Source organism: Cherax quadricarinatus, chromosome 10, assembly GCF_038502225.1.
Source record: "Cherax quadricarinatus isolate ZL_2023a chromosome 10, ASM3850222v1, whole genome shotgun sequence".
Taxonomy (NCBI): domain Eukaryota; kingdom Metazoa; phylum Arthropoda; class Malacostraca; order Decapoda; family Parastacidae; genus Cherax; species Cherax quadricarinatus.
Window position 1 is genome coordinate 47757776 of NC_091301.1, and position 24662 is coordinate 47782437.

A 24662-nucleotide genomic window follows, 5' to 3' on the forward strand; every position below is an offset into this window, starting at 1 on the left:
CAACACCCTGCAACCTGGGTTAGCCTGCTCTTATTGCAACACCCTGCAACCTGGGTTAGCCTGCTCTTATTGCAACACCCTGCAACCTGGGTTAGCCTGCTCTTATTGCAACACCCTGCAACCTGGGTTAGCCTGCTCTTATTGCAACACCCTGCAACCTGGGTTAGCCTGCTCTTATTGCAACACCCTGCAACCTGGGTTAGCCTGCTCTTATTGCAACACCCTGCAACCTGGGTTAGCCTGCTCTTATTGCCACATGTTCACCCCTTGACCACAAGGACACACAAATATTGAAACTAGAACCTTTACTTAATCTGTTATATACTTACCTGTGACCAGTTTTGAGGGGTCTTTCCTTGCAAACCAGCCTGAAACTAGGCTTTCCAGTTGACCACCATTGTATTTGTGCTAGCAGCCTGCAGGCCCACATAGCCATCACAGCCTGGCTGATCCAGGAGTTGTAGCAGGAGCACATTCAGCTTCTTGAAAACTTGTCTTAATTTCCATTAGTATTTCTAGCATTTGGCAGTGATGTGCTGAAGAATCTTGTACCCCACATGTTGACAGTGTTCTCTAATTGTTCCCATGCCTCCTCTTCCTTCAGCTCCTCATTGGGTTTATTACACACTTTCTCCTATATCTTTCACTCCAGTAAGTTGTTATAGCTGTGTGCAGATTAGGGACAAGGCTCTTAAGTAACTTTTATGTATATTTTATCAGGTATCTCTTCTCTATTTCAGAGAGAACAATCTATGTGCTTTGAATCATTTACAATAGTTTAGGTGTTTTATTGATTCTGTGTGGGCAGTACATAACCTCTGTGTATTTTCTAACTCTTATGCCTTGAAACCTCCTCAATGGAAGTTCTGTAAGGTCAGTGAGAAGCTCTTGATCCAAGTAATTGGATATGATCTCCCACTGGATTGAGCCTGATTGCCTCCCCATGCTCCTAAGGGTCATACGGTGCCTAGAGTACAGTGTTCTCTCCTAAAAATAATTATAAAGAATAATTATTTGGGTTTTTATTATTCTTGAGTGCCTGTAAGGTAACTTTTATGAGGGGATTCAGAGAAGCCAGTTAGCTAGATTTGAATCCTGGTCATTTACCTGGCTTTAGCTGCATTTGCTTTAATATTGTGTTTTAAAAAGTGGATACCCATCAGAGTTATTAACTATAGGCCAATTTCCAACTTGTTACTACAATCTAAAATGCAGTATTTTAACTCCTTGACTGTTGCAAACCCCAATCCTGAGGTGTCTCCTGGTGTCGCAAAATTTAAAAAAAAAACAAAAAATTTGTTTTCTTATGAAATGATAGAGAATCTTTTCCCCATTGTAATGACACCAAAAAAAATGAAATTTGATGGAAAACTGACGGAATTACGCTCTCGTGAAGTTAGCGACCTCAGTGATATTTACAAATCTGCACTTTCGCCCACTTTGAGCCCTATTTTCAGCTAATTCAGTTGTTCCAGTCGACCAAACTCATAGCTATTTCTTTAGAACTCCATTTTTTCTATCGACTGAGTACAAGAAACTGCCCATTTACCGATTTCAACTACCCAATAACGTGGCCAGAAATTTGCAATTTGGCCAATTTCACGAAAATTAAAAAATATGACAATTTCAAAATAAGGTCCAGAATGAACAATGCAGACATTCCTGGCTCTAAAATAACATTCTCCTTGTTCATCAGTCACATCTCCACGCCCCTCTGATATTACTCTTGCTTTCTATTTTGAATTTTTATTCAAACAAAAAATAAAAGATTTACTGTTATGCAGACTACTGAAATACTGTAATAATTGTACAAATAATGTCAACCCATTCATGACTGCATATTAGAATGGCTACTTCGACATTTATTGGACAATGACATCATTTGTTTACTTTTGAACATCTGCAAAAATCAAACATTTCCCCTACTGAGCTCCATTTCCAGGTTCTTTTCATAGTAAAACCAATCAAAATCACCTCTATTTCTATAATATATTTTCCATTCTATCAAATGAGACCAAGAAAACGAGAATACAACCATAAATACTATACACAAATAGACCACAAAGTCGGCATTTTAATTAAAAAAATGGTTGGAGTTTTTTTTTCTCATTATGCACTGCGTGCTCCAGAATTTTTTTTATATGGTGCACACTGACCACACAGACCCATTCTCTCACATGTGGGCCTTACCTGGAGTTTACCTGGAGAGAGTTCCGGGGGTCAACGCCCCCGCGGCCCGGTCTGTGACCAGGCCTCCTGGTGGATCAGAGCCTGATCAACCAGGCTGTTACTGCTGGATGCACGCAATCCAACGTACAAGCCACAGCCTGGCTGGTCAGGTACCGACTTTAGGTGCTTGTCTAGTGCCAGCTTGAAGACTGCCATGGGTCTATTGGTAATTCCCCTTATGTATGCTGGGAGGCAGTTGAACAGTCTTGGGGCCCCTGACACTTATTGTATTGTCTCTTAACGTGCTAGTGACACCCCTGCTTTTCATTGGAGGGATGTTGCTTCGTCTGCCAAGTCTTTTGCTTTCGTTGTGAGCGATTTTCGTGTGCAAGTTCGGTACTAGTCCCTCTAGGATTTTCCAGGTGTATATAATCATGTATCCCTCTCGCCTGCATTCCAGGGAGTACAGGTTCAGGAGCTTTAAGCGCTCCCAATAATTGAGGTGTTTTATCTCCACTATGCGTGCTGTGAAGGTTCTCTGTACATTTTCTAGGTCAGCAATTTCACCTGCCTTGAAAGGTGCTGTTAGTGTGCAGCAATAGTATTCCAGCCTAGATAGAACAAGTGACCTGAAGAGTGTCATCATGGGCTTGGCATCCCTAATTTTGAAGGTTCTCATTATCCATCCTGTCATTTTTCTCTAGCAGCTGTGATTGATATAATGTTATGGTCCTTGAAGGTGAGATCCTCCGACACGATCACTCCCAGGTCTTTGACGTTGGTTTTTCGCTCTATTTTGTGGCCGGAATTTGTTTTGTACAGTGGGCCCTCGCATAACACTATTAATCTGTTCCTGAGAGCTCAATGTTATGCAAAATTATCGTTATGTGAATTAATTTTCCCCATAAGAAATAATGGAAGTCAGATTAATCCGTTCCTGACACCCAAAAGTATGAAAATTTTTTTTTTTACCACATGAAATATTGATTTTTATACACACAAACTGAAGAAGACATGCACAGTTACATGACACTTACCTTTATTGAAGATCTGGTGATGATTGATGGGATGGGAGGAGGGAAGAGTGTGGATGGTGTTAGTGTTTAGAAGGGGAATCTCCTTCCATTAGGACTTGAGGTGTCAAGTCCTTTTCCGGGGTTACTTCCCTTCTTCTTTTAATGCCACTAGGACCAGCTTGAGAGTCCCTGGACCTCTGTCGCACAACATATCTGTCCATAGAGGCCTGTACCTCCCGTTCCTTTATAACTGTGTCAGGGTGATTTTCATCAAAAAAGGTTATCACACTATGTATGCCACTACGATTCTTAAATCTCTCAAACCAACCTTTGCTGGCCTTAAATTCACTCACATCACAACTAGTTGCAGGCATTTTTCTAATTAAATCGTCATGCAGCTTCCTAGCCTTTTCACATATGATCGCTTGAGAGATGCTATCTCCTGCTATCTGTTTTTCGTTTATCCACACCAATAACAGTCTCTCAATATCTTCTATCACTTGCGATCTCAGTTTCGAAAACACAGTTGCACCTTTGGCAAGAACAGCTTCCTTGATTGCCGTTTTCTTGGCCACAATAGTAGCAATGGTTGATTGGGGTTTTGTGTACAACCTGGCCAGCTCGGAGACACGCACTCCACTTTCATACTTAGCAATGATCTCTTTCTTCATATCCATAGTAATTCTCACCCTTTTTGCTGTAGGGTTGGCACTAGAAGCTTTCTTGGGGCCCATGGTGACTTATTTTGCAGGTGCAATCACTGAAAACGCTGTGATAATATGAAATGTTCCGATTGTATGTTAGGATGGGACCGCGGTGGCTGGCTGGCTGGCTTGTAAACACTGGCGCGGTCAGGCCACAAGTGGACGTGTCTCAAATGGAACGAATCTCGTTCGTCGAGTTTTTTAGCGCTAGTCGAGGCTAAATTTTGTTAAAATTTTGCCTTGCCTAGCGCTAAAAAACTCGACCAATGCAATTTGTTCCGTTCGAGACGCGTCCACGTGTGGCCTGTGCAGTGCTTACAAGCCAGGCACCGCAGTCGCATCCAAACATACAATTGAAACATTAAATATTATCACAGCGTTTTTAGTGATTGCACCTGCAAAATAAGTCACCATGGACCCCAAGAAAGCTTCTAGTGCCATCCCTGTGATAAAAAGGGTGAGAATTAGTATGGAAATTAAGAAAGATTTTGAAGGGTTTGGGGCTAACCCTGAGATGCCTATGCCAGTTGTGGAATCCATTGTGCCTCCTTCAAAGATTAACCCTTTCAGGGTTTTGGCCGTACTAGTACGGCTTATGACCCAGGGTTTTTGACATACTAGCACGCCTAAATTCTAGCGCCCTCAAATCTGGTGAGAGAAAGCTGGTAGGTCTACATATGAAAGAATGGGTCTATGTGGTCAGTGTGCGCAGTATAAAAAAAATCCTGCAGCACACAGTGCGTAATGAGAAAAAAAAACTTTGACCATGTTTTTGGAATAGAACAGGGACTTTGCACTGTATTTTTGTATGGTATTTATTGTTGTATTCTACTTTTCTTGGTCTCATTTTATAGAATGGAAGACATTACAAAAATTAAGATGATTTTTACTGGTTTTACAAAGAAAAGTATCCTGAAATTGAGCTCAGAGTAGCAGAAATGTTCGATTTTTATCAAAGTTGAAAAGTAAACAAATCATGCCAAGCGTCCAATACACGTCAACTGGTGAGTCTAATATTCTTTCACAAGTACGCTGATATTATTTATACCATTTCTACACTAATGCAGCAGTCTGCATAACAGTAAGTCTTCTATCTTTTGTAATAATAAAAATTCAAAGTGGAAAGCCAAAGAAATATAAGAGGGGCCTGGGGATGTGACTAACAAACAGAGAACTTGTTATTTTAGTGCCAGCATTGTCTTTCTTGTTTATTCTGGACCCTATTCAGAAATTGGCATCTTTTGAAATTTTTTGTGAAATTGGCAAAATTGCTAAATTCTGACCACTTTATTGGATAATAGAAATTGGTAAATGGGTGGTTTCTTGTACTCATTCGATAGAAAAAATGGAGTTCTAGCGAAATAGTTATGATTTTTGTCGACTAGTACATTGGAATTGGCCGAAAATAGGGCTCAAAGTGGGCAAAATCGCCGATGCATAAACACCGTCGAGACCACTAACTTCGCAAGAGCATAATTCCGTAAGTTTTCCATCAAATTTCATACTTTTGGTGCCATTATGATCGGGAAAAGATTCTCTACCTTTTCATAAGAAAAATAATTTTATTTTTTTTTTGAAATTTGGCCGACCCTGAGAACAAGTTTCGGAGAGGGCCTGTTGACCCTCAAAGGGTTAAGGAAATGTGTGCAAAGTGGGTTGAACTGCAAACCTTTATGGATGAAAATCACCCTAACACAGCTATTGCAAGCCGTGCTGGTGACTATTACAATGACAATGGTGCGGCCCATTTTAGACAAATCATAAAGGAACGGGAGGTACAGAGCTCTATGGACAGATATGTTGTGTGACAGAGGTCCAGTGACTCTCAAGCTGGTCCTAGTGGCATTAAAAAAAGAAGGGAAGTAACCCCGGAAAAGGACTTGACACCTCAAGTCCTAATGGAAGGGGATTCCCTTTCTAAACACTAACACCATCCATACTCTCCCCTCCTCCCATCCCATCAATCATCACCAGATCTTCAATAAAGGTAAGTGTCATGTAACTGTGCATGTCTTCTTCAGTTTGTGTGTATTAAAATTAATATTTCATGTGGTAAAATTTTTTTTTTCAATACTTTGGGGTGTCAGGAACAGATTAATTTGATTTCCATTATTTCTTATGGGGAAAATTAACTCGACTAACGATAATTTCGACTAATGATGAGCTCTCAGGAGCGGATTAATATCGTTGTTCGAGGGTCCACTGTATTCTAGTTTTCCTGATCTCATTTTATGGAATGGAAGACATATTATGGAAATTGTGATGATTTTGATTGGTTTCACAATGAAAAGTACACTGAAATTCAGCTCAAAGTAGCAGAAATGTTCGATTTTTGCCAAAGTTCAAAGGTAAACAAATCATGCCACACGTCCAATACATGACACCTGGTGAGTCTAATATTCTTTCACAAGTGCGCTGATATTATTTATACCATTTCTACACCATTTCTACATGAATGCAGTAGCCTGCATAACACAAATCTTTTATTCTTTATGAGAATAAAAATTCAAAGTGGAAAGCAAAAGAAATGTAGCAGAGGCCTGGGGACATGAGTAATCAACAGAGGAAATGTTATTGGAGTGCCAGAAATGTCTGTCTTGTTTATTCTGGACCCTATTTGGAAATTGACATCTTTTGAAATTTGTGTGAAATTGGCAAAATTGCCAATTTCTGACCACGTTATTGGTCAGTTGAAATCGGTAAATGGGTGATTTCTTGTGCTCATTCGATAGAAAGAATGGAGTTCTAGCAAAATAGATATGATTTTTGTCGAGTGGTACATTGGAATTGACCGCTAACTTCGCGAGAGCATAATTCCGTAAGTTTTCCATCAAATTTCATACTTTTGGTGTCATTATGATCGGAAAAGGATTCTCTATCATTTCATTAGAAAAAATAATTTTTTTTTTTTGAAAAATTTCCAACCCTGAGAAAAAGTTTAGGAGAGGGCCTGCCGACCCTGAAAGGGTTAATCTATGTGTACGTCACCTGTGGTATCTGTGCCACCTCAGGATTAAGAACAGATAGTCACCTTCAACCAGTTGTTACTCAGTAATAATCAACTCAGTTCTCAGAATAATTACTCATTCAAACTTCAGGAAACAAACACACACCTACCTACCTTATTCAAAAGTTTAAATTTGCTTAACCCTTTCAGGGTCCAAAGGTAAAATCGGAAGGGGTGCTCCAGTCTCCAAGAAATTTTGAAAAAAAAAAAACATTATTTTTTTCTTGCAGAATTAAAGAGTATATTTTTGTGAAGGTAATAAAACCAAAAAAAAATTCTGATCAGTACTTACCGAGATACAGAGGCAAGAAGTTGACCCAAAATGACCGGGTGGCGGCAACATCGGCGATTTCCACAAACTCTCATTTCTTTATTTTACGTTTTTTATACTTTTTTCTTTTCTTTTCTAATTTTTTCCCTTTTCTAGTAACATTTGTGACCTGTGAGATCAATACTGTACATAATGTATATATATACACTCACTGTATTGAACACAATAACTGCACTAAAGTTATTATTATAATATTGTTTACCACTTTTGTTTATTACAATAAACATGCACAATTTATTATTATTATTAACACACTGGCCGACTCCTACCAAGGCAGGGTGGCCCAAAAAAGAAAAACTTTCACCATCATTCACTCCATCACTGTCTTGCCAGAAGGGTGCTTTACACTACAGTTTTTAAACTGCAACATTAACACCCCTCCTTCAGAGTGCAGGCACTGTACTTCCCATCTCCAGGACTCAAGTCCGGCCTGCCGGTTTCCCTGAACCCCTTCATAAATGTTACTTTGCTCACACTCCAACAGCACATCAAGTATTAAAAACCATTTGTCTCCATTCACTCCTATCAAACACGCTCACGCATGCCCGCTGGAAGTCCAAGCCCCTCGCACACAAAACCTCCTTTACCCCCTCCCTCCAACCTTTCCTAGGCCGACCTCTACCCCGCCTTCCTTCCACTACAGACTGATACACTCTTGAAGTCATTCTGTTTCGCTCATTTCTCTCTATATGTCTGAACCACCTCAGCAACCCTTCCTCAGCCCTCTGGACAACAGTTTTGGCAATCCCGCACCTCCTCCTAACTTCCAAACTACGAATTCTCTGCATTATATTCATGCCACACATTGCCCTCAGACATGACATCTCCACTGCCTCCAGCCTTCTCCTCGCTGCAACATTCATCACCCATGCTTCACACCCATACAGGAGCCGTGGTAAAACTATACTCCCAAACATTCCCCTCTTTGCTTCCAAGGACCAAGTTCTTCGTCTCCACAGACTCCTAAGTGCACCTCTCACCCCTTTCCCTCATCAATTCTATGATTCACCTCATCTTTCATAGACCCATCCGCTGACACGTCCACTCCCAAATATCTGAATACATTCACCTCCTCCATACTCTCTCCCTCCAATCTGATATCCAGTCTTTCATCACCTAACCTTTTTGTTATCCTCATAACCTTACTCTTTCCTGTATTCACTTTTAATTTTCTTATTTTGCATACCCTACCAAATTCATCCACCAACCTCTGCAACTTCTCTTCAGAATCTCCCAAGAGCACAGTGTCATCAGCAAAGAGCAACTGTGACAACTCCCACTTTATGTGTGATTCTTTATCTTTTAACTCCACATCTCCTGCCAAGACCCTTGCATTTACTTCTCTTACAACCCCATTTTTTTTTTTATTTTTTTTTATTATCACACTGGCCGATTCCCACCAAGGCAGGGTGGCCCGAAAAAGAAAAACTTTCACCATCATTCACTCCATCACTGTCTTGCCAGAAGGGTGCTTTACACTACAGTTTTTAAACTGCAACATTAACACCCCTCCTTCAGAGTGCAGGCACTGTACTTCCCATCTCCAGGACTCAAGTCCGGCCTGCCGGTTTCCCTGAATCCCTTCATAAATGTTACTTTGCTCACACTCCAACAGCACGTCAAGTATTAAAAACCATTTGTCTCCATTCACTCCTATCAAACACGCTCATGCATGCCTGCTGGAAGTCCAAGCCCCTCGCACACAAAACCTCCTTTACCCCTTCCCTCCAACCTTTCCTAGGCCGACCCCTACCCCGCCTTCCTTCCACTACAGACTGATACACTCTTGAAGTCATTCTGTTTCGCTCCATTCTCTCTACATGTCCGAACCACCTCAACAACCCTTCCTCAGCCCTCTGGACAACAGTTTTGGTAATCCCGCACCTCCTCCTAACTTCCAAACTGCGAATTCTCTGCATTATATTCACACCACACATTGCCCTCAGACATGACATCTCCACTGCCTCCAGCCTTCTCCTCGCTGCAACATTCATCACCCACGCTTCACACCCATATAAGAGCGTTGGTAAAACTATACTCTCATACATTCCCCTCTTTGCCTCCAAGGACAAAGTTCTTTGTCTCCACAGACTCCTAAGTGCACCACTCACTCTTTTTCCCTCATCAATTCTATGATTCACCTCATCTTTCATAGACCCATCCGCTGACACGTCCACTCCCAAATATCTGAATACGTTCACCTCCTCCATACTCTCTCCCTCCAATCTGATATTCAATCTTTCATCACCTAATCTTTTTGTTATCCTCATAACCTTACTCTTTCCTGTATTCACCTTTAATTTTCTTCTTTTGCACACCCTACCAAATTCATCCACCAATCTCTGCAACTTCTCTTCAGAATCTCCCAAGAGCACAGTGTCATCAGCAAAGAGCAGCTGTGACAACTCCCACTTTGTGTGTGATTCTTTACCTTTTAACTCCACGCCTCTTGCCAAGACCCTCGCATTTACTTCTCTTACAACCCCATCTATAAATATATTAAACAACCACGGTGACATCACACATCCTTGTCTAAGGCCTACTTTTACTGGGAAAAAATTTCCCTCTTTCCTACATACTCTAACTTGAGCCTCACTATCCTCGTAAAAACTCTTCACTGCTTTCAGTAACCTACCTCCTACACCATACACTTGCAACATCTGCCACATTGCCCCCCTATCCACCCTGTCATACGCCTTTTCCAAATCCATAAATGCCACAAAGACCTCTTTAGCCTTATCTAAATACTGTTCACTTATATGTTTCACTGTAAACACCTGGTCCACACACCCCCTACCTTTCCTAAAGCCTCCTTGTTCATCTGCTATCCTATTCTCCGTCTTACTCTTAATTCTTTCAATTATAACTCTACCATACACTTTACCAGGTACACTCAACAGACTTATCCCCCTATAATTTTTGCACTCTCTTTTATCCCCTTTGCCTTTATACAAAGGAACTATGCATGCTCTCTGCCAATCCCTAGGTACCTTACCCTCTTCCATACATTTATTAAATAATTGCACCAACCACTCCAAAACTATATCCCCACCTGCTTTTAACATTTCTATCTTTATCCCATCAATCCCGGCTGCCTTACCCCCTTTCATTTTACCTACTGCCTCACGAACTTCCCCCACACTCACAACTGGCTCTTCCTCACTCCTACAAGATGTTATTCCTCCTTGCCCTATACACGAAATCACAGCTTCCCTATCTTCATCAACATTTAACAATTCCTCAAAATATTCCCTCCATCTTCCCAATACCTCTAACTCTCCATTTAATAACTCTCCTCTCCTATTTTTAACTGACAAATCCATTTGTTCTCTAGGCTTTCTTAACTTGTTAATCTCACTCCAAAACTTTTTCTTATTTTCAACAAAATTTGTTGATAACATCTCACCCACTCTCTCATTTGCTTTCTTTTTACATTGCTTCACCACTCTCTTAACCTCTCTCTTTTTCTCCATATACTCTTCCCTCCTTACATCACTTCTACTTTGTAAAAACTTCTCATATGCTAACTTTTTCTCCCTTACTACTCTCTTTACATCATCATTCCACCAATCGCTCCTCTTCCCTCCTGCACCCACTTTCCTGTAACCACAAACTTCTGCTGAACACTCTAACACTACATTTTTAAACCTACCCCATACCTCTTCGACCCCATTGCCTATGCTCTCATTAGCCCATCTATCCTCCAATAGCTGTTTATATCTTACCCTAACTGCCTCCTCTTTTAGTTTATAAACCTTCACTTCTCTCTTCCCTGATGCTTCTATTCTCCTTGTATCCCATCTACCTTTTACTCTCAGTGTAGCTACAACTAGAAAGTGATCTGATATATCTGTAGCCCCTCTATAAACATGTACATCCTGAAGTCTACTCAACAGTCTTTTATCTACCAATACATAATCCAACAAACTACTATCATTTCGCCCTACATCATATCTTGTATACTTATTTATCCTCTTTTTCTTAAAATATGTATTACCTATAACTAAACCCCTTTCTATACAAAGTTCAATCAATGGGCTCCCATTATCATTTACACCTGGCACCCCAAACTTACCTACCACACCCTCTCTAAAAGTTTCTCCTACTTTAGCATTCAGGTCCCCTACCACAATTACTCTCTCACTTGGTTCAAAGGCTCCTATACATTCACTTAACATCTCCCAAAATCTCTCTCTCTCCTCTGCATTCCTCTCTTCTCCCGGTGCATACACGCTTATTATGACCCACTTCTCGCATCCAACCTTTACTTTAATCCACATAATTCTTGAATTTACACATTCATATTCTCTTTTCTCCTTCCATAACTGATCATTTAACATTACTGCTACCCCTTCCTTTGCTCTAACTCTCTCAGATACTCCAGATTTAATCCCATTTATTTCCCCCCACTGAAACTCTCCTACCCCCTTCAGCTTTGTTTCGCTTAGGGCCAGGACATCCAACTTCTTTTCATTCATAACATCAGCAATCATCTGTTTCTTGTCATCCGCACTACATCCACGCACATTTAAGCACCCCAGTTTTATAAAGTTTTTCTTCTTCTCTTTTTTAGAAAATGTATACAGGAGAAGGGGTTACTAGCCCATTGCTCCCGGCATTTTAGTCGCCTCATACGACACGCATGGCTTACGGAGGAAAGATTCTTTTCCATTTCCCCATGGACAATAGAAGAAATAAAAAAGAACAAGAGCTATTTAGAAAAAGGAGAAAAACCTAGATGTATGTATATATATATATGCATGTGCGTGTCTGTGAAGTGTGACCAAAGTGTAAGTAGGAGTAGCAAGATATCCCTGTTATCTAGCGTGTTTATGAGACAGAAAAAGAAACCAGCAATCCTACCATCATGCAAAACAGTTACAGGTTTTTGTTTCACAGTCATCTGGCAGGACGGTAGTACTTCCCTGGGTGGTTGCTGTCTACCAACCTACTACTCAGTAATAACCCCATCTATAAATATATTGAACAACCACGGTGACATCACACATCCTTGTCTAAGGCCTACTTTTACTGGGAAATAATTTCCTTCTTTCCTACATACTCTAACTTGAGCCTCACTATCCTCGTAAAAACTCTTCACTGCTTTCAGTAACCTACCTCCTATACCATACATCTACAACATCTGCCACATTGCCCCCCTATCCACCCTGTCATACGTCTTTTCCAAGTCCAGAAATGCCACAAAAACCTCTTTAGCCTTATCTAGATACTGTTCACTTATATGTTTCACTGTAAACACCTGGTCCACACACCCCCTACCTTTCCTAAAGCCTCCTTGATCATCTGCTATCCTATTCTCCGTCTTACTCTTAATTCTTTCAGTAATAACTCTGGTTTACTCAACAGACTTCTTTCTTCTTTCAACACACCGGCCGTATCCCACCGAGGCAGGGTGGCCCAAAAGGAAAAAAGAAAGTTTCTCCTTTCAAATTTAGTAATTTATACAGGAGAAGGGGTTACTAGCCCCTTGCTCCCGGCATTTTAGTCGCCTCTTACAACATGCATGGCTTACGGAGGAAGAATTCTGTTCCCCTTCCCATGGAGATAAAAGGAAATAAACAAGAACAACAACTAGAAAGAAAATAGAAGAAAACCCAGAGGGGTATGTATATATATACTTGTACATGTATGTGTAGTGTGACCTAAGTGTAAGTAGTAGTAGGAAGACGTACCTGAAATCTTGCATGTTCATGAGACAGAAAAAAGGACACCAGCAATCCTACCATCATGTAAAACAATTACAGACTTTTGTTTTACACTCACTTGGCAGGACGGTAGTACCTCCGTGGGCAGTTGCTGTCTACCAACCTACTACCTAGGACTCAACAGACTTATCCCCCTATAATTTTTGCACTCTCTTTTGTTCCCTTTGCCTTTATACAAAGGAACTATGCATGCTCTCTGCCAATCCCTAGGTACCTTACCCTCTTCCATACATTTATTAAATAATAGCACCAACCACTCCAAAACTATATCCCCACCTGCTTTTAACATTTCTATTTTTATCCCATCAATCCCAGCTGCCTTACCCCCTTTCATTTTACCTACTGCCTCACGAACTTCCCCCACACTCACAACTGGCTCTTCCTCACTCCTACAAGATGTTATTCCTCCTTGCCCTATACACGAAATCGCAGCTTCCCTATCTTCACCAACATTCAACAATTCCTCAAAATATTCCCTCCATCTTCCCAATACCTCTAACTCTCCATTTAATAACTCTCCTCTCCTATTTTTAACTGACAAATCCATTTGTTCTCTAGGCTTCCTTAACTTGTTAATCTCACTCCAAAACTTTTTCTTATTTTCAACAAAATTTGTTGATAACATCTCACCCACTCTCTCATTTGCTCTCTTTTTACATTGCTTCACCACTCTCTTAACTTCTCTCTTTTTCTCTGTATACTCTTCCCTCCTTGCATCACTTCTACTTTGTAAAAACTTCTCATATGCTAACTTTTTCTCCCTTACTTCTCTCTTTACATCATCATTCCACCAATCGCTCCTCTTCCCTCTCGCACCCACTTTCCTGTAACCACAAACTTCTGCTGAACACTCTAACACTACATTTTTAAACCTACCCCATACCTTATCGACCATATTGCCTATGCTCTCGTTAGCCCATCTATCCTCCAATAGTTGTTTATATCTTACCCTAACTGCCTCCTCTTTTAGTTTATAAACCTTCACCTCTCTCTTACCTGATGCTTCTATTCTCCTTGTATCCCATGTACCTTTTACTCTCAGTGTAGCTACAACTAAAAAGTGATCTGATATATCTGTGGCCCCTCTATAAACATGTACATCCTGAAGTCTACTCAACAGTCTTTTATCTACCAATACATAATCCAACAAACTACTGTCATTTTGCCCTACATCATATCTTGCATACTTAGTTATCCTCTTTTTCTTAAAATATGTATTACCTGTAACTAAACCCCTTTCTATACAAAGTTCAATCAAAGGGCTCCCATTATCATTTACACCTGGCACCCCAAACTTACCTACCATACCCTCTCTAAAAGTTTCTCCTACTTTAGCATTCAGGTCCCCTACCACAATTACTCTCTCACTTGGTTCAAAGGTTCCTATACATTCACTTAACATCTCCCAAAATCTCTCTCTCTCTCCTCTACATTCCTCTCTTCTCCAGGTGCATACACACTTATTATGGCCCACTTTTCACATCCAACCTTTACTTTAATCCACATAATCCTTGAATCTACACATTCATATTCTCTTTTCTCCTTCCATAACTGATCCTTCAGCATTATTGCTACCCCTTCCTTAGCTCTAACTCTCTCAGATACTCCAGATTTAATCCCATTTATTTCTCCCCACCGAGACTCCCCTTCCCCCTTCAGCTTTGTTTCGCTTAGGGCCAGGACATCCAACTTCTTTTCATTCATAACATCAACAATCATCTGTTTCTTGTCATCTGCATTACATCCATGCACATTCAAGCATCCCAGTTTTATAAAGTTTTTCTTCTCTTTTTTAGTAAATGTTTAGAGAAGAAGGGGTTACTAGCCCATTGCTCCCAGCATTTTAGTCGCCTCATATGACACGCATGGCTTACGGAGGAAAGATTCTTTTCTACTTCCCCATGGACAATAGAAGAAATAAAGAAGAAGAAGAGCTATTTAGAAAAAGGAGAAAAAACCTAGATGTATGTATATATATATATGCACGTGCGTGTCTGTGAAGTGTGACCAAACTGTAAGTAGGAGTAGCAAGATATCCCTGTTATCTAGCATGTTTATGAGACACCAATCTTGTATAATACTAATGTTCTATTATATATTTACGTGTATACAATCACCGGACATGTTTTTAGAACTGCTGGAGCTTGTGGAAGTCCTTGAAACAAGGCACCATGCACAGAGGTACCTTACATTCCTCACACATAAACCTAGTGTCTTTGCATCTTTGTTGCCTTTGTTTTGTTTGTGCAAAGACAACACATCTCTTCTGAGCAAATTTCTTCTTAGTTGAAGGAAGGTGTATTATGAAATGATCACCTTCCCTCCTCAAACGCTTGGGTATTTCCTGAGGAGTTCAAGGATGGTTTTGTATAGCAGGTATTGTTACCTGCTATACAAAACAGGCAGACAAACAAAATTCACCATATGGTGGTCTGTTGCCAGTCTTCACTTGGTACATATTATATGCATTGAGCATTGAAATGTCCATGAGATGGAAGAAAAGCTTCATGTACCACTTGTAACTCTTATGAACACAATCAACAAAGCCAATCTGCATGTCACAGTTGTCAACCAAGTGCATGTTTTGTGTATAATCAATCACTGTCACTGGTTTTTTAATATGTTCCTTAGTCACTCTATCAATTTTGGCACTGTCTTGCATTTCGTTACGGTGAATGGTTGTCAACAATGTGACATCTCGTTTGTCATGCCACCGTAATGCCATGATGTCATTGGCAGTAAATACCTGCACCTCATCACCACGAGTTCCTGCGTTGAACCTGGGCATATGTTTACGATTAGAACACACTGTGCCACACACATCTGTCATGTTCACTCGCAAGAAATCACTGAGTAAAGGACTTGTGCACCAGTTATCAGTATATAATGTATGCCCCTTACCAAGATAACGTACCATCATGCTTCTCACTACGTCACCTGAGATACCCAATAACATCTTGGTATCATCCAATGTTTTACTTCCCGTGTATACAACAATATCCAATACCAGGCCACTGTCACAGTCACAGAGTACAAACAGTTTTATACCAAAGTGTTTCCTCTTGCTCAGTATAAACAGTGGACCCTCGCTATTAATCCATTCCTGAGAGCTCATCGTTAGTCAAAATTATCATTAGTCAAGTTAATTTTCCCCATAAGAAATAATGGAAATCAAATTAATCCGTGTAGGACACCCCAAAGTATGAAAAGAAAATAGTTTTTACCACATGAAATATTAATTTTAATATACACTGTTACAAAAAACGCGATTCTAAAAGCTTAGAGATCTCCAGTGAATACTAGAAAGGACTGCCCTTCTAGCATCCAGCCTGTTACTGGGTTTTCGTAACAAGTAGTCAGTATCCTTGTCCAATTATCCATTAGAATTCAGTATTATTCAATAGTGCTTCAGGATTACAACTGGTAGGCTACTAACTAGAGAAATTAAAATTTAATAAATTTATTAAGTCTATAAGTTGTCTAGAGGTATATTATCAAAGTAAATTAAATCACAGCAATCAAAATAAAATCAATCTCTCGAGTTCAATATTATTGTGCTGAAAGCACATATCACATTTATAATTCTTAAGTACCGTCAGGTACATTAACATTTAATAAGATATTACAAATATGTACAAGTGTGTGTATGCGTGTAAGTGCTCTTAAGTAGTTAGCTATGTCTCAAGACTCGAATAAGACTTAAACAAGTGACTGACAAAGTCCTCAAATAAACTAACTTCTTGACCAACTGGCAACCCGAACAGTCTGCTTGAACAACAAAGAATGCTAAGCCCAATAGCAATACAATATCAAGCGACTGCGACACAGAATCAGGAACAAGGAGATAATATAACGACACTAAGTAGGGACCATCAGCAGATCCTCCACAAAAGTTACAAAACTCCCATAATACTGAATCTATGTTCAGCATAGGAAAAACTGTGACTGTGACAATACACAGGAACCAGTACAAAATTAGGTCAGAAGCTATAGCTAAGGACCTGAGATGTTCAGAGTGTCTATGTGACACACAACCTCAGTACAACGTCGAAAATCACAAAGTCTATACAATGTTCTGTGAACAAAGTTCTACAGAACTAATAAGAATAATGAGACAGACAATCTGTCCAACCACCAAGCGAGTCTACAGCAGACTGAATACTTCACGAGAGGTGAGGACACCCCCCCTCGATCACGTGATAGCTACGTGGACAACTGCAGCTCAGAAGCCGGCAGTATAACGAGCGACAAGCGATAATTACAGTAGTTTGACAATCAAGACTAACTGAGCACATTTTATATACATCCTAACAACATAAGCTAAATAACAATATAACAGTCAAATAATAATATAAAGTCATACATTTACGATTTAGCTATTATCGCAAATATAAGCAATATAAAATTAAATGAAAAGGTAATATACATTATATATACATAATAATCATTGTAACCCATTCAGGGGTTGCAACATACACAAACTGAAGAAGACATGCACAGTTACATGACACTTACCTTTATTGAAGATCTGGTGATGATTGATGGGATGGGAGGAGGGGAGAGTGTTGATGGTGTTAGTGTTTAGAAGGGGAATCCCCTTCCATTAGGACTTGAGGTGGCAAGTCCTTTTCCGGGGTTACTTCCCTTCCCTTTAAATTTCTCAAACCAACCTTTGCTGGCCTTAAATTCACTCTCATCACCACTAGTTGCTGGCATTTTTTAAATTAAATCGTCATGCAACATCCTAGCCTTTTCACATATGATCACTTAAGAGATGCTATCTGTTTTTCGTTTATCCACACCAATAACAGTCTTTCAACATCTTCGAGTACTTGCGATCTCAGTTTCGAAAACATAGTTGCACCTTTGGCAAGAACAGCTTCCTTGATTGCCGTTTTCTTGGCCACAATAGCAGCGATGGTTGATTGGGGTTTTGTGTACAACCTGGCCAGCTCGGAGACACGCACTCCACTTTCATACTTAGCAATGATCTCTTTCTTCATATCCATAGTAATTCTCACCCTTTTTGCTGTAGGGTTGGCACTAGAAGCTTTCTTGGGGCCCATGGTGACTTATTTTGCAGGTGCAATCACAAAAAAGCTGTGATAATATGAAATGTTCCGATTGTATGCTTGGAAGCGACCGCGGTGGCTGGCTGGTTTGTAAACACTGGCCAGAAGTGGACGCGATTCAGACGGAATGAATAGTGTTGGTCGAGTTTTTTAGCGCTAGTCGAGGCAAAAATTTTGTGTTAAAATGTATCGCTAGTTGGATTTATCGTTAATCGATGCCATCGTTGGTCGATTCTTGAATGGATAAAAGTACATGTTGAACTTTTCAGATACATAAAAACATTTCTAATCTTGTATAACCTGTCACTCCTGTCAGGCCTTGTTTTGTCAGAGAAGTGCAACATACGTAACAGTAAGATTAACCTGTTCACTGGGATGATTTCACTTAAGGCCGGGGTAGAAATTAGCGGATCTGTGGACCAGTATGATTTTATATTTTGCTTATAGACACGAGCCTGGCCCTTGGCCGGGCTCAGAGAGTAGATATACTCTCGAAACTCTTCAAAGGTATTTCAAAGGTATGAGGCATAAGCATTATGGTTGCAAAAAGCAAATACATTTCTGCAACAGTTGTCTCTTTCCACCGGTGTAGTCTTGACTGTGGTGGTATCATCGTATTTGCCATGGTGTACTCAAACTACTTGTTACTTTCCCGTGACAATAGTTTCCATCAAGGGCTGGTCAAAAATAGTTCAGAAAATTCCAGTTCATTTGCAGTGTTTCCAAGGGGACAAGTAGGTAGAATTCCACTTTGAGAATCATCAAACTGGTGGGGCTTGGGAACAAAATTGGGATTTTGCTGCCAATCCCAGATACGGTTTGCTGGTGGATACTGGACATCATAAGCTGGTTGTGCTGGTAGTTGTGGTTGTGGTGGGCTGGTGGCTGATGCTCCGCTTTGTCCTTGAGCTGAGGAGTCAGCGGCGTGGGTCCCAGCCTGGGCTGGTGAGTCATGCATGGCCGTGGCACTACCATCACCACTACCACCATCTACTGATGCCTGTGGTTTATCCATGCCAAGTGTAGCCACATCATCCTCACTGTCACTGTCTATTCCTGGTGTAGGGCCATGGGATGTACTCCGGGATGTACTCCATCCCCTGGGCACTGCATAGGGAACAATACCCGAGCGCATGCGGTTGCGTATATACCGACGCTTCACTGGTGAATATGTTTCCTTACTATCACTACTCGAATGATCGTCAAGAGCAATAAAATCACAATCCATGTCACTATCATCATCATTACTGAAGTCAGAGGCCTGGCCATGTGAAAATAATAGCTTTCTCTTGCGATGAGATACAACTGAATGTGATTGAGACGTGCCCACACCAGAGGTAGAAGATTGAGGATCGTCAGGCTTTTCTGCACTATTATTGATATCCTGGTCATTCCTTTTGATCACTAACTGATCAAAGCCAAAGAATTCGTCTTCATTTCCACTTCCATCAGAATCAGAGCTATCAGATAGGAAGAGGAGAGTCCCAATTTTCCTTGGAGTGAGAGCTGCCTTGCGACGAGGCATTGTGAACAAAGGTAACTGAGCCAGCGTTCCCACAATGCTATGCAGGCACCTCGCATGTTTCTTCACAGCGCACACCCACCATGCAGACCCATTCTCTCACATGTAGGCCTACAAGCTTTCTCGCGCTAAATTTAAAGCTGCTAGAATTTTGGCATAGATCTACAGTTTGGACCCTCAACTTAATGCCGTAGATCTACGGCACGGACCCTCAAGGGGTTAATATACAAAATATTAACATTTTTTGTTGTGCATGCTATGTTTACAGGACACTCAGTTCAAACATTAATCCAAAGTTTAAATTCTATCTGGAGAGCTGCAACACAACACATAGACACTATAAAAGGAACATGCATCTCTATGACATTTGTGTGTACGACGCAGATAAAAGGCCCCAAATAGATTCACACTTGACAGCCTCATCATTTGCAACCTGCCTGACTGTACTTGTGATTGTAATGCATTACACAAGATGTACTGATACTCAGTGACATTAATTATATGCTAGGTCTAGATTTAAGTAATATATAAGCATTATGATTACTTTATCAGATTGAAGGGAGGGGAGTATGGAAGAAGTGAATGTGTTCAAATATTTGGGAATAGACTTGCAGGCAGATGGATTTATGAAGGACAAGGTAAGCCATAGAATTGATGAAGGAAATAAGGTGGGTGGTGCATTGAGGTATAGTGGACCCCTGGTTATTGGCTGGTTTGGTTATCGGCCAACTCGGTTATCGGCGGGGTTTTTGGTGCCCGGTTATCAGCCATTCGCTCGGTTATCGACCATTTTGGATGCGTCCATCCGCCGGCTGGGGCAGCTTGTGCTTCAGTTTGGCTTTGTCTCTCGGTGGCTGAGGAGGCTTCTGCTCATACATCCAAACATTTCACTTGTTTACCATTGTTTTTAGTGGTTTTTCTTTCAGTGCAACTGTGAAATAAGCAAAGATGGCTCCAAAGAAAGTTCCTAGTAAAGTTCCTGTGGTAAAGAAAGTGAGAAACACCATGGAATTTAAGCATGAAGTGATCGAAAAGTTTGAGAGTGGTATGAAGGTGATGGAACTTGCCAGGATGTACAGCAAGAATAAATCAACAATTACATCCATCCTGGCAAAGAAAGAAAAAATCAAAGACACTAATGTTGCAAAAGGAGTAACTTTTCTAACTAAACAAAGGACACCGATAATAGAAGAGATGGAAGAGTTATTATTAGCGTGGATTATGGAAAAAGAATTAGTGGGAGACAGTGTAGTGGAGTCTATTATTTGTGAGAAGGCAGAGCAGTTGCATGAGAATCTTGCAAAGAAAATGCCTGGAACAAGTGCTGCAGTTTCTGAGTTTAGGGCCAGCAAAGGATGGTGTGATAGATTTAAGAAGCGTAGTGGCGTACACAGTGTTGCAAGGCATGGTGAGGCTGCAAGTTCTGACAAATGTGCAGCTGAAAAGTATGTTCACAAATTCCAGGACTATGTAAAGGTTTCGAACCCCAACAAGTTTTCAATTGTGATGAAACAGGCATGTTTTGGAAGAAAATGCCAAACAGGACCTACATACCCAGGAGGAAAAGGCACTGCCAGGACACAAGCCTATGAAAGACAGACTTACTCTTTTGTTGTGTGGTAATGCTAGTGGGGATTTCAAAGTGAAACCTTTACTTGTGTATCACTCAGAAAATCCCAGAGTGTTTAAGAAAAACAATGTTATGAAGAATAGATTGTGTGTGATGTGGAAAGCTAATCATGAGGCATGGGTCACAAGGCAAATTTTCAAAGAGTGGGTTAATGATGTGTTTGGCCCAAGTGTGAAAAAATACCTCCTAGAAAAGAAATTGCCACTCAAGTGCCTCCTGTTACTAGACAATGCTCCTGCACATCCTCCAGACTTGGAAGACCAAGTGTTTAGGGACTTAAGTTTTATAAAAGTGAAGTTCTTGCCTCCTAACACCACTCCTCTCCTCCAGCCCATGGACCAGCAGGTCGTTTCTAACTTCAAAAAACTCTACACAAAAGCAGTGTTTCAAAAGTGCTTTTAAGTGACCTCAGACACTCAGTTGTCTTTAAGACAGTTCTGGAGGAATCACTTCACTATCCTCCATTGCATAAGCCTTATAGGTAAGGCTTGGGAGGGAGTGACTTCCAGGACTTTGAACTCTGCTTGGAGAAAACTGTGGCCAGATTGTGTACAAGAGAGGGATTTTGAAGGGTTTGAGACTCAGTGACCCTGACCCTGCCGACCCTGTGGGCTCTAGTGTGTCTTTGGGGAAGTTCCTGGGGTTGGAGGTGAGTGGTGAGGATGTGGAAGAGTTGGTGGAGGACCACAGGGAAGAGCTTATTACTGAAGAGCTGCAAGAGCTTCAACTTGAACAGCAACAGACTGCAGCTGAGGAACTTGCTTCAGAGGAGGAGGAAGAGTGAGCGAAGGAGGTGCCTTCTTCAGAGATTAAAGAGGAGTGTGCAATGTGGACCAGGGTGCAAGCTTTTGTAGAGAAATACCGCCCTGACAAAGCTGAAACAAGCCATATCTGCAACATGTTTAGTGACAAAACCCTGTCCCACTTAAGGGAAATCTTAGAAACACCAGAAACAGAGCACTCTGGACAGTTATTTTGTGAGACAGGGGTCCAGTGATCTCAAGCTGGTTCTAGTGGCATTAAAAGACAGAGAAGGGAAGTAACCCCAGAGAAGGCATTACTACCTAAAGTCTTCATGGAGGGGGATTCCCCTTCCAAACACTAACTCCTTCCTCTTTCCTCCTCCCTATCTTCCAGAAGCCAGCATTAGCCTTCAATAAAGGTATGTAATACTTACATAATTGTAAAAAATTTTTTTTTTTTGTGAATATTTTTGTTGGGAACGAATTAATTTTATTTTCATTAATTCTTATGGGAAATATTAATTTGGTTATCAGCCATTTCGGTTATCAGCTGACCTTCAGGAACGGATTATGGCCGATAACCGGGGGTCCACTGTATCTGTGGAGAAAAGGAACATTATTCATGGAGGCAAAGAAGGGAATGTATAAGAGTATAGTGGTAGCAACACTCTTATATGGGTGTGAAGCTTGGGGTGTAATGTTCCAGCAAGAAGGAGACTGGAGGCAGTGGAGGTGTTGTATCTAAGGGCAGTGTGTAGTGCAAATATCATGCAGAGAATTTGTAGTATGGAAATTAGGAGGAGGTGTGGAGTTACTAAAAGAGGCTGAGGAGGGGTTGTTGAGTGGTTTGGCCATTAGAGAGGATGGAGCAAAATAGGATGACTTGGAGGGTGTATAAATCTGTAGTGGAGGAGAGGGGTAGGGGTTGTCCTAGGAAATGATGGATGGAGGAGGTAAAAGAGGTTTTATACAGAAGTGGCTTGGACATACAGCAGGCATGTGTGAGCATACCATACCACGGACGGGGATAGAACCCGTGATCAGAGTCTCAAAACTCAATCAAAACTTGCATTTGTGGTCACAGTGGTGCCTATGCTAATCTTCCTATGATGTAGAAATATACCTAGTTGGACGAATCTTATTGTGGCTAGCTGGTCCAGTGGCTAACGCGACGGTCTGGAGTTTTGAGACTCTATGATCACGAGTTCTATCCCCATCCGTGGTATGGTTTGTATGCAATCGTTTCATTACGATTTCATGAGTCATGTTGACGGCTTGGAGGGGACTTGAGCTAGAGTTCATCACAGCCACGCTAGCTGGAGATTCGTCTGCAAAAACTTGCATTTGTGGTCACAGTGGTGCCTATGCTAACTTTCCTATGGTGTAGAAATATACCTAGTTGGACGAATCTTATTGTGGCTATCTGGCCCAGTGGCTAACGTGATGGTCTGGAGTTTTGAGAGACTGATCGCGGGTTCTATCCCCGTCCGTGGTATGGTTTGTTTGCAATCGTGTCATTACGATTTCGTGAGTCATGTGTGAGCATGTTAGATAGTGAGTGGAGATGAATGGTTTTTGGGACTTTATTAACCCTTTCAGGGTCCGTCCCGTAGATCTACGGCTTTACGTTCAGGGTCCAAACCGTAGATCTACGCCATGAGCTCAGCTCACTCTGATAAACTGTGAGTGGTACATTTGGGCCTAGATATGAGAGAATACATCTATGTGGTATGTGTGCACCACATAAAACAGATCCTGCAGCACACTGTGTATAATGAGAGAAAAAAAATGAAATCATGATTTTTCGATTAAAACAGCAACTTTGCAGTGTTTTTTCGTATGTTTTTTATAGATGTATTTGCGATTTCTTGGTCTCATTTGATAGAATGGAAGACATATTACAGAAATAGAGATGATTTTGATTGGTTTTAGCACAGGAAATGGCTTGAAACTGAGCTCAAAGTAGCAGAAATGTTAAATTTTTGCCGATATTCAAGAGTAAACAAACGACCTCACACGTCTAATACACGTCAGCTGGTGGGTCTAATATACATTCACAAATATGGTGATAATATTTATACAATCATTACAGTATTGCATAACAGTAAATCTTCTATTTTTTGGTGTGAATAAAAATTCATTATGTGAATAAAAAATCAAAATGGAATTTATTTGTAAAGCCTCAAAACATAACTAATGAACAGAGGAAATGTTAGTTTAGTGCCAGGAATACCTACATTGTTCATTCTGGACCCTATTTTGAAATTGGAATATTTTGAACTTTGTGTTAAATTGGCCAAATTAACAATTTCCGATCACTTTATTTTGTAGTTGAAACAGTTGACTTGGCAATTTCTTGTGCTCAATCGATAGAATAGAAGTAATACTAGTGAAATAGCTAAGAATTTGGTTGATTGGAATAATGTAATTGGCCTAAAATGGGAGTCAAAGTCGGCAAAATCGCCAATTCGTAAATATCGCTGACACATCAAAATTCGCGAGAGCATAATTTCGTCAATTTTCCACCAAATTTCGTACTTTTTGTTTTATTACCTTCACAAAAAGATTCTCTACGATTTCATAAGAAAAAATAACAATTTTTTTTTTTTTAAATTCTTGGACACTGGTGCGTGACTCCAGATTTGGGCCTTGGACCCTGAAAGGGTTAACCGTTGATGTGTGAGCAGGGTAATATTTTGTGAATGGATTCAGGAAAACCTGTTAGCTGGACTTGAGTCCTAG

The 24662-nt window shown here is 40.7% G+C and overlaps 1 protein-coding gene across 6 annotated transcripts in view; it reads left to right on the forward strand.

Annotated features, from left to right (window-relative positions):
- Positions 1-24662, forward strand: part of LOC128688066 (vesicle-fusing ATPase 1-like) — a 273716-nt gene that overhangs the window by 127864 nt on the left and 121190 nt on the right. The gene's annotated exons all lie outside the window — the stretch shown is intronic.